Source organism: Coenobita brevimanus, chromosome 18 (assembly GCF_032717465.1).
Source record: "Coenobita brevimanus isolate Jiangsu-jjx chromosome 18, ASM3271746v2, whole genome shotgun sequence".
Taxonomy (NCBI): Eukaryota; Metazoa; Arthropoda; class Malacostraca; order Decapoda; family Coenobitidae; genus Coenobita; species Coenobita brevimanus.
In genome coordinates, this window is record NC_136971.1 from 38,814,813 (window position 1) to 38,823,082 (window position 8,270).

Sequence of the window (8,270 nt, forward strand, 5' to 3'; positions counted from 1 at the left end):
TCAGTGGTAGAGCATCGGAGTCGTGATCGGGGGATTGTGAATTCGAGCCTCGCCCGGGACTGCCGTGCCGGGAGTGGTAGCGCGCTCCTGTAACCTAGCGGGGCTATATGGCCATAGTTGCCTAGCTCGGGGATTAAATCCCTTTTATTGGACGTTAGCGATTGTGTTTGCCGTGATGAATGGACAGACTGGATTACTGTGGAGGCGAGGCAAGTGGCACAAGTGCCGGAAAAAGGAAACTATGCCTGGTATGGACACAGGGTGAGTTGAAATGTATTATTATTATTATTATTTTATTATTATTTACTACTACTACTACTACTACTACTACTGCTACTACTACTACTACTACTACTACTACTGCTACTACTATTATTATTATTATTATTATTATTATTATCGTTGTTATTTTTTATTATTATTTGCTACAGCTGCTGCTACTGCTACTACTACTACTATTATTATTATTATTATCTAATCTTTCCACATGACCTACAAACAGGTTATCAGTTCACCTTTAATCTATCGAGAATCAAAGATAGATACACACGCCTCATTCACTTTTCAGCCTACCAAGACGAATGTGGACACACATTTTGCCCACTACTTACCATCCACTCACCCGATGTGGCGATAGATTTATTGGACAGATAGACAGGTGGAAGAGAAGGATAGATAGATTAACTATGAAATTAAAAAAAAAAAAACTTTCAGTCTGTCGTAGCTACCATCCACTCACCTGATGTAGTGATAGATTTATCGGATAGATAGACGCAAAAATAGATCAACCTTCAATCTGATGAGTAAGAATTATTTGAGTTTTCTTTGTCCATCCATGTCTATCTGTCTATCTATCTGTCTATCTATGTCTATCTATCTGATGTAATGATAGATTTATTGGATAGACAGATATGTAAAAATATATTAAAAGACATCATTATTTTTTTCTTTATGTCTGTCTGTCTGTCTATTTAGTACGTACCATCCACACACCTGATGTAGTGATATACGAATTGGATAGATTAATGGACGCAAAAATAGATTAAAACATGATAAATAGCAGTTCTTTATCTATCTATCTGTCTGTCTATCTATCTATCTAGTACGTACCATCCATTCACTTAATGTAGTGATAGATTTACTGGATAGATAAATATATAGACAGATAAATACATAAATACACTTTTTCAATAAATTCTCGATAAAAATGGATCTCTGACTGTCTGCCTGTCTGTCTGTCCATCCATCTCTAGTACGTACCATCCACTCACCTGATGTAGTGATTTTTTGGGATAGATAGGTAGGTAGATGCAAAAATAGATAGATTGCTTTTGAGTTTGTTGAATTAATGATGTCGATTTTTTCACTATCTATGTCTGTCTATCTAGTACATACCATCCACTCACCTGATAGTTATAGATTTATTGCATAGATAAATAGATGTAGTATGTAGATAGACAGGTAAATAGATAGACAGGTGCACTTGATGGGTATATAGATATCCACCAACACCAGTACGTACCATCCACTCACCTGATGTAATGATAGATTTATTGGATAGATAGATATATAGATAGATGCAAAAATGAATTAAAGATATCAATATATTTCTCCGTCTACTACGTGCTATCCACTCACCGGATGTAGTGATAGATTTATTATATAGGTAGACAGATAGATGCAAAATAGATAAAAGGCCTCAACATTATTTTCTGTATCAGTCTATAAGCATGTCTGTCTATCTAGTACATACCATCCACTTACTTGCTGTAGTGATAGATTTACTGGGTAGATAGATAGATGCAAAAGTATATTAAAGACATCAGTATTATTTCTTTATCTGTTTGTCCAACTAGTATATACCATCCACTCACCTGATGGAACTATAGCTTTATTGGATAGACAGATGCAAAACCAGATTAAAAGACATCAGTAGTTCTCTCTCTCTCTCTCTCTCTCTCTCTCTGGTACATCCACTCACCTGATGTAGTGGTAGATATATTGGATAGATGGACAGACACATACATACATAAATAGGTCAACTCGATAACGTGAATGTTTTGACACTGATTCTCTCTCTCTGGTACATACCATCCACTCACCTGATGTAGTGGTAGATATATTGGATAGATGGACAGACACATACATACATAAATAGGTCAACTCGATAACGTGAATGTTTTGACACTGATTCTCTCTCTCCGTCTATCCGTGTATGTCTGTCTAGTATATACCATCCACTCACCTTATGTAGTGATATCCGTATTTGACTGATGGAAAGACAGATAGAGCTAGATAGATAGGTGGGTAGACAGACAGACAGATAGACCAGGCTAGAAATAATAATAATAATAATAATTATTATTATTATTATAATTATAATAATAATAACTATAGGACCCCAAAGGGGGGAATCACACCAGCCGCCAGCCGATACACATCTAGCGCGGCCTGGAATATGTCCTTGACCTTGACCTACCTTCACCAGTTTCGAACTTGTAGATTTTCATCCCTACTACACACCTGTAAAACTTTGTGATGATATCTTGAGCGGTTGCGAAGTTATCGTGCTAACACACACACACACACACACACACACACACACACACACACACACCGCTCGCTGGCTCAGTGGTAGCGTTCTCGCTTGCCATCTGGCAGACGGGAGTTCGCGCCTCGCTCAGGCTGCGAAAAGTTTCACTGACGAAGTGGGCTGTTACTGTCCCCCTTGAGCAAGAGGACGGGTGTGTGGGTGTGTGAAAGTCACAGCCTTGTCCTTAGATCGGACTATATGAGCTCTCAGCTCCCTTCCGGGAGGGTAAAAGCTGACGATCACGACCATCAGGTGATCCTGACCGACCCGGTGAATTACACACACACACACACACACACACACACAGATTGAAAAAATACCAGCTTCGCTATAGCAGCTGGTAATAATAGTAATACTCATCATCATCATCAGCTAACCCTGTGTTGCCCCATGAGCGTAGGAGCCCGGGGCTAGGCAAGTTGGTCCTGACATTTAAGATGAGTGACCAGCCTCACTCATCCCTGAGTGGCATTACATGAACAATAAACCCCAACCACCCCTTGAATATAAACCTTCACCGGCTCAATCCGATTGGAGCACAGTAATTACCCACTAAACCACCAGGCGCCATAATTTTGTTATATGGTTACCACCCAGCGTAGTAGATGGTTTCTTGGTGTACAGGAGACCATTTGGCTTGTCACTCAGTGTAGAGTCACCCACAGGCAGAAAGAAAGTAAGAAGGAAAGAAATACAGGAGAGGAAAGAAGGAAAGAGAGAGAGGAAATGGCACTCATATGAGACCAGCAATACATCGAGTGAGTGGATGGTGAGCGCCCCCACCTACCACAACAACAACAATAATGATAATAATAATATACTATTTTTCGCTGTTGATAGATAGACGTGTGTGTAGATAAACAGACCAATACATCCATACACAGAGTATACGCAGTTTACCGCAAATGTATCATGTCCATTATTATTATTATTATTATTATTAGTAGTAGTAGTAGTAGTAGTAGTAGTACAGTAGCAGTAGTAGTAGTAGTAGTAGTAGTAGTATTGTAATGATTATGCTGCTGATGATTACTATTATTATTAATAATAATATTAGTGCAATTGTTGTTGTTGTTATTATTATTATTGTTATTATTATTATTATTATTATCATTATTATTATTATTATTATTACGGTATATTATTATTAGTGTTATTGTTGTCTTATTATTATTATTATTATCTATTATTATTATTATTATTATTAGTTTTATTGTTATTATTATTATTATTAATATTATTATTATTATTATTAATATTATTATTATTATTATTAATATATGGTATTGTTGTTGTTGTTGTTAGTATTATTATTATTATTACTATTATTATTATTTATTATTATTATTATTATTATTATTATTATTAGTAGTAGTAGTAGTAGCAGTAGTAGTAGTATATTGTGTTGTTGTTGTTAGTATTATTATTATTATTACTATTATTATTATTTATTGTTGTTATTATTATTATTATTATTATTATTATTAGTAATAGTAGTAGTAGTAGTAGCAGTAGTAGTAGTATATTGTGTTGTTGTTGTTGTTGTTGTTGTTATTATTATTATTATTATTATTATTATTATTATTATTATTATTAAGAACTCCATATTCTGTGGAGTTCTTATTGATACTGTAGATATTTCTTTTTCTCCTGGGGGGGGGGGTAAGATGTAGAAGGCTGGCATTGCAACACCGTTCGGGATAGAGCCGTGACATTTTCAGCAGTGATGTATCTTGCTTGTATGCTTCTTTTGGCATATTTTTCCCCTTAGCACTGGCGCCTCTGTGTTATTCTTTTTCCATTTTTTCCCTCCTGCGCAGCCAAACTACTGAATTGCTTGCTTTGTAAAAGTTGCTGTATGTAGTCATCGGCATAGACTATACCAGTGTACCTGGGTATACTAGTGCACCTGGATATACTAGTGTACCTGGGTATACTAGTGCACCTGGGTATACTAGTGCACCTGGGTATACTGGTGCAACTGGGTATACTAGTGCACCTGGGTATACTAGTGCACCTGGGTATACTAGTGTACCTGGGTATACTAGTGCACCTGGGTATACTAGTGTACCTGGGTATACTAGTGCACCTGGGTATACTAGTGCACCTGGGTATACTAGTGCAACTGGGTATACTAGTGCACCTGGGTATACTAGTGCACCTGGGTATACTAGTGTACCTGGGTATACTAGTGCAACTGGGTATACTAGTGCACCTGGGTATACTAGTGCACCTGGGTATACTAGTGCACCTGGGTATACTGGTGCACCTGGGTATACTAGTGTACCTGGGTATACTAGTGTACCTGGGTATACTAGTGCAACTGGGTATACTAGTGCACCTGGGTATACTAGTGTACCTGGGTATACTAGTGTACCTGGGTATACTAGTGCACCTGGGTATACTAGTGCACCTGGGTATACTAGTGCACCTGGGTATACTGGTGCACCTGGGTATACTAATGTACCTGGGTATACTAGTGTACCTGGGTGTACTAGTGCACCTGGGTATACTAGTGCACCTGGGTATACTAGTGTACCTGGGTATACTAGTGCACCTGGGTATACTAGTGTACCTGGGTATACTGGTGCACCTGGGTATACTAGTGTACCTGGGTATACTAGTGCACCTGGGTATACTAGTGCACCTGGGTATACTAGTGCACCTGGGTATACTAGTGTACCTGGGTATACTAGTGTACCTGGGTATACTAGTGCACCTGGGTATACTGGTGCACCTGGGTATACTAGTGCACCTGGGTATACTAGTGTACCTGGGTAGAAAATCTCTCTCTCTCTCTCTCTCTCTCTCTCACTCACACACACACACACCATAACCTTAAGTAACACAGCCACCAAAACGTCATAAATAACGCCCTCTCTCTCTCGTCCCCCCGGCTCCACTAAGGAAAAGGTGTTCTTAACCGCGGGTATTGTTTTGGCCTGACTGTCCTCTCCTGCGGGGGTTTCAGCCAAATGTAAACAAATCTTTAAACCTTAATAAGTCTGCACAGAATAAAGCTAGAGAAAAAAATAAGGTACCATTAGAAAGTACTAACCTTCAGCTTTCCATTGATGTAGGTTTCATGACTTTGTGGACTTTCACAGGACGGGCAGTGCCGTTAGAAGTGAGGGATGTGAAATAACTATTATACGCCCCACACACCAGTACCAAATGCCAACCACTCTCTGATAATAGTAATATAAACATATATGAACACTGTACATACGATAAACACCCACTCTGTGTTCACTGAGGTAGGTAAAAGGCACTTCCCTGCGGCTGCACCCGCTCTTCACTGCGGCTGCGCCTCACTTCACTGCGGCGGCACCCGCTCACTGACGTTTCAGGCGATCTTTTCATTCTTTCTAACTTCTAATATTATTTTACATATAATATGGGCAATGTACATTATATTTACAATGCACTTATTACTATATTGCGTCACTGTCGCATCACAGAATTACACAAGTGCCGCAGAATTACACAAGTGCCGCAGATTCTCTTATTACAATATCACTTATTATACTGGCCAATATTTACATTTTTTTCTAGGCAAAATATCCCTTATTACTACATTATCCATTATACAATTATTGGTAAAGCACGTCACTGTCGCATCACTGTATATCACTGTCACTTTCAGTATTTACTCAGAGAGTGGTACTCGGCAAAGCACGGAGTCACACAGAGAGCGACTTGGCATTCCAGGCACTGGTGTGTGCTCATTTTTCTCGTCCTAGGCCTCCGTGTGGTGGTAGAACATACTCTGCAGCGGCCCTGTGACAACCTGCCGCCTGCTGTAAGAGGCAATTTCACAAGCTGGTGCCGGCTCATGTAATTGCGGCACTCAAGACGGTCAGGTTGTGTGTCAGAGTGTCGCCTCGGGATCAATGCCGTCGCCTGACCAAATCGTGCAAGTAGCTGCTGCACGACAGTCTTGGAGAACTGTCTCAGGGATGGTTGCCTTATGCCCCCGACTTGTGTCTTGTAGAGGATGAAGGCGTTGAGCATGGACATATCGAGCATGTGCAGGTAATCCTTCCTGTACCATCGGGTGTTTCTCCTGAGACAGTCGATTTCGCCAGTCATCATATCAGACTTATCAACAAGTCTCATGTTGACATTGTAATCAGTGACGGCATCAGGCTTCATGATTGGCTCTCCCGTCCTGTAGCTGACCTTCCCAGTTCTCTGCAATTCCCCCTTGTGGATGGTGCTGATCATATTCACGACCTTCTTGTCATGCCACCTGATTGCCAGAAGCTTGTCTGACTTCTTCAGGTGAACATCTCCCTTGGATGAGGATGATGCTTCCGGAAAACTTGGCCACTCTTTCCTATAGCTCCGTACAGTGCCAACAGTGCCAATGCCGTGTTCAGCAAGGTATTTGGAGAGTTTCGGTGCTGTGTAGTAATTGTCTGTGTACAGCACATGATTCCCACCAAAATACCTCTCCATCAGCACTTTTACAATGGAGCCAGAGAAGCCAAGGGGGTCTTTCCTGTTCACGTCCATTGTACTTGCAGAGTAGAACACGAAATCAAGGATATACCCAGTCTCACAGTCACACAGCACAAAGAACTTTATCCCAAAGCGGTGGTGTTTGCTGGGGATGTACTGCATGAATTTGAGACGTCCTCTGAACAATACCAGGGATTCGTCTATGACGACTTTCTGCATAGGACGGAAAAATCGCATAAATCGATCCCTAATCCTGTTGAGAAAATCCCTCACTTTCCACAAAGGGTCAGTTTGGGACGGGTTTCCATTGTCAGCGAAGTGCAGGTATCCTAGCAGCTGTCGGAACCGATCCCGTGACATATACTTCCCGAATATTGGGATAGAAGTAATGTCATCCACGAGCCAGTACCGTACTCCTCCAACTCATGTCTCTTGATATGGGGCATCAAGAACATCAGTGCAAAGAACACATACAGCTCTCTGATCCCGACAGGCAACCACGACACTTGCTTTGGTGAGCCAATAGGTCCCAGCCCTTCTGCTGCACACTGAGCTGCATACCTATTGGTCTCATCGCTAACATGCTGCACGATTTCGTCATCCATGAAGGCCAGGAAGTAGTCCACAAAGTCATCTCCTGCATTGCATGGGAAGGCAGGCTGTATTCCAGCATTTGTCATATCAAATGGCAGATTGTGTGGCTGAAAATCTCCACCGTCAGACCAAACAAATGCATCAACTTTCCCTGTGCGTGGTTCAGTGGAAATGGCAGGTCGCATTGCACTCGTTTCCCCGTGAGAAGGAGCTGAGGTGGAGGCAATGGGTGAGGCAGGAGGTGAGGCAGGAGGAGAGCGGGAGGAGGGTGAGGCAGGAGGCGAGCGGGAGGGGGGTGAGTGCGGGGGCGGTGAGTGGGGGGGTGGCGCGGGTGAGGGAGCTGAGCGGGGGGCAGGCGGGGGGGTTACTGACCTGGTGCGTGGTGAAACTTGACCCTTTCTTCCCCGCTTATCACCTCACTTATCACCTCGCTTATTGCCCAGCTTTGCCCTCCAACTGCCATGCATCCCCTTTGTTCTAGGCCGGCCTGCCCTGCCTGCACGGCCTGCACGGCCTGCCTTCCCTCGCTTTGCAGGCTCTGGGAATTCATATTCCTCAGATGATGTAGACTGAGGAGAGGGCACGGCAGAAGATGAAGATGATGTGAGGGCAATAGGGC